The sequence below is a fragment of the Otolemur garnettii genome, unplaced genomic scaffold (assembly GCF_000181295.1).
Source record: "Otolemur garnettii isolate 467f Iridium unplaced genomic scaffold, OtoGar3 scaffold00233, whole genome shotgun sequence".
NCBI classification, from domain to species: Eukaryota; Metazoa; Chordata; class Mammalia; order Primates; family Galagidae; genus Otolemur; species Otolemur garnettii.
This window is the reverse complement of record NW_003852628.1, coordinates 362,372-366,330: the sequence shown is the minus strand read 5'-3', so window position 1 is coordinate 366,330 and position 3,959 is coordinate 362,372.

The window sequence follows — 3,959 nt, the reverse complement described above, 5'->3', positions numbered from 1 at the left end:
GTGCTATGGCATCACAACTCACAGCAACCTCAAACTCTTGAGCTTAAGAGATTCTCTTGCCTCAGCCTCCCAAGTAGCTGGGACTAACAGGCACCTGCCACAACGCCCAGCTATTTTTGTTGTTGCAGTTGTCATTGTTTTTTAGCTGGCCCAGGTTGGGTGTATGTGAGGAGGGTGTATGTGACCCTCTGAGCTATGGGCATCACCCATCTTGTTATCTTCTTAACCTTGTATTATGTGGAGTCAAGGTTTTTAATTTTGATGAAGTTGAATTTATCATCATTTTTATAGATTGTGCTTTCAGTGTCAAATCTAAAAATTCTGCCCAGCCCAAGGCCAGAAAAGTTTGATCCTATGTCTCCTTCTAGCGATTTTATAGTTTGAGGTTTCCAGTTTAGTGCTATAAGCCATTTTGAGTGAATTTTTGCAGGTATGGATCAGAGTTCCTTTGTAGTATCTAGACATCCAATTTTTCCAGCAATATTTGTTACAAATATACTTTCTCCACTGAATGTCCTTGGCATTATGGTCAAAAAAACAGCTGAACATATACTTGGGTTAATTTTGGACTCTATTCATTTTGTTGCTTTTGATCCCAATGCTAAGCTATTTTCATAATTTTAGGTTTACAATAATTCTTGCCATCAGGTAGTATAGTTATCTTTTTCAAAATTTTTGTGGTAGCTGGGCACAGTGGCTCATGCCTGTCATCCTAACACTCTGGGAGGCCAAGATGGGTTGATTGCTTGAGCTCACGAGTTCAAGACCAACTTGAAGTTGAGGTGAAAGGATTGTTTGAGCCCAAGAGTTTGAGGTTGCTGTGAGTTGTGACGCCACAGAACTCTACTGAGGGCACATAGTGAAACTCTGTCCCCCCCCCAAAAAAAATAAAATTGTAATGTGATATTACTATACACCTACCAAACTGGCGAAAATTAAAAGGACAGACCTTACAAGGTAATGACAAACAACGTCATAGCACTCTATCCAGGGAAATAGAATGAGACTCTGTCTCAAACAAAAAAAAAATTTTTTTTTGTAGTATATCAGGGCTTTTGCATTTCTACTTTGATTTCAGAATCAGATTGTCAATTTCTGCCTCCCCAAAAAAAGTCTGCTGGAATTTTTAAGGAAATTCCACTTAGAGGATAGGGAATTTGCCTCTTCATCATGTGGGTCGCCTGACCAATTTAGATTTTCTATTTCCCCACTTATGTGGCCTCTGTGTAGGCCAAATAGTGTCCCTCACAAATGTCCACATTCTTTTTTTTTTTTTTTTTTTTTTGAGTGGCCTGCAGCTGTTCAGTGCCTTTCTCCTCCACCTCTCCTTTTCTGTAACGGACATTGATGCAGAGACGATGACAGAACGTGAGAGAGGGGATGAGAAAAATGAAATTGGTGAAACCCAGAGGCAGAGATTGAAGAGGTAGAGAAAGACAGAGAGACCGTGATCTGGAGACATCAAGACAAGTTCCCCTGAGGAGCCTTTCTCTCTTGGACTCTTTGCATCTGATTGAGCTGACGATTGTCTTCCTGTCTATGCCCTTTTCTGGTAATGTGGTGCTCTCTGCACCTCTCCCTCTCTCTTTCTTTCTCTCGCTTGCTCTCTCTCTTTTTCTCTATATCTGTGTTTCTTTCTCTAAACTCTGAGCTCCAGGAGAACAGACACTGGGTTGAGTTTGGGGTTTTGTTTGTTTGTTTGTTTGTTGAGACAGAATCTTACTCTGTCACCCAAGGAAGAGTGCCGTGGCATCATAGCTCAGAGCAAACTCAAACTCTTGGGCTCAAGCCATCCTCTTGCCTCAGCCTCCTGAGAAGGTGGGACTACAGGCGCCAGCTGGGAAAGGCTGGTCTTGAACTCCTGAGCTGGGGCAATCCACCCGCCTTGGCCTCCCAATGTGCTAGGATTACAGGGATGAGCCACCTTGCCGGCCTCTGGGTCAAGTTTGATTGATATCTATCTACTAGGTTCAGGTCTGTCTCCATCATCACTGTGAGCCTGCCTCCTCCCTAGTCCTGGCAAGGGTCTGTCCATATTCACCCAATACATGAATGATTGTGCCTGCCCACCTCTGCTGTCTCTGCCTAGCTTTTTCTTTCTCTGTCACTTAAAATGGGGAAACCAGCTGAGCATGGTTGCCCATGTCTGTAATCTCAACACTTTAGGAGGACAGGACAGGAGGATCACTTGAGACCAGGCATTCAAGACCAGCCTGGGAAACACAGTAAGACTCAATCTCTACCAAAAAATTTTAAAACTAGCCAAGCATGGTGGCACATGCCATAATCCTATCAACTCAGGAGGCAGAAGGATTGCTTCAGCCTAGGAATTCAAGGTTACAGTGAGCTATGATTGTGCTATTGCACACCAGCCTGTTTGATAGAGCAAGACCCCATCATCAATTAAAAAATAGAAAAACAGGGAGCTAGAATCTTGATTAAAAAGCTAAACAAACTGCTTGCCACCCCCCAAAGGTGCTATCTAGGAGCTAGAGGTAGCAGAGTCGCCAATATGCCTGAGGATGAGGCAGGGCAATGCTTTATCTGAGTCTGATAGTAAAAGCTGCTGGGCTCAGCCTCACCCATACTCCTCTGACCCAGGAGGAGGGGATCATCAAAGTGCAACCTGCACTTTTCTGACCTTGGAGAGGGGCCACCATGGACTTTAATGCCTCCAGGACTTGGCTCTAACAGTGCCCTGTAATCTGGCACTGAGCTTGGCTTGGGTCCTCTTTTCAGACCCAGGAAGCACTGATAGGGAAGCATGAAGTGCTAAACCCGGGGTAATTCACTGAGTTCTCATCTTTTGAGGTAGGTATTGCTGCCAGCTCCCTATATAGCTGGAGAGTGAGGCACAGAAAGGTTGAGACCTCACCCAAGATTGCACAGCTAACTTAAGGTAGAATCAGGTGTCAACCTCCAAAAGTCTAATTCTACACCCTGCTATTGCGACCATTTCACCATGTTGCCTCTCTGAGAGAAACTGGGGACACAAGGAGATAGCAGAGCCTGGGACATAGGAGGTGGGAGTAGTGGTGAGAGGTAAGGGGGTGCAGGAATTTTCTAATCAGAAATCACCAAGGCCAGGCATGGTGGCTCATGCCTGTAAATCTAGTGATACAGGATTTCCCCACTCAGGGCCGGACAGGGACAACCCCCTTTCTCTAGGTCCAGGTGAGCTCAGAAATCAGACCCCCATCTCTAGGCACAAATAGGCTGCCTTTTCCAGGCCACACTGTCTAGGATCTAGCAAGGTCATGAACAAAGCAGCCTGAAACATTTTGGTTGGTTCCACCAGGAATAGAAAGCACACACCCTAATCCCTTCCTTGAGATAAAAACTGTAAAGACCTAATAACCTTGCCCTAGAGGAGGGACTGCATTCATTTGTTGATACACTCATTAAGTTTGTAAAGATGTTTTCCACCTACCGGGTCCTGGCCAAAATGTAATATATACCCCTAGACAAAGGACCCAGAGGGAGACTTCCAAATTGAGTCTTCCCCTTTGCCAGAAGATTTGGTGCTTTTTTACTCTTTCTGTATTCTTTTCTGTCTAATAAAATCCTATCTTAACTCTGATCTGTGGTCCAGGGTTTCATTCTTCAAATCCCCAAGACCAAGAACCTACTAAAGAAAGAAATTCTGGTAACACTAGCACTGTGGGAGGCTAAGGCAGGTGAATTGCCTGAGCTCAGGAGTTTGAGACCAGCCTGTGTAAGAGTGAAACCCATCTCTACCAAAAATAGGGGGGGAAAAGGTAGCTGGGAGTTGTAGCAGGTACCTGTAGTCCCAGCTACTCAGGAAGCTGAGGCAAGAGGATCACCTGAGCCCAAGTTTGAGGTTTCTGTGATTTGAGATGCCATAGCACTCTATCCAGGGCAACAAAGTGAGACTCTGTCTCAAAAAAAAAAAAAAGAAAGAAAGAAAAAGAGGCTCGGCACCCTAGCACAGTGGTTAC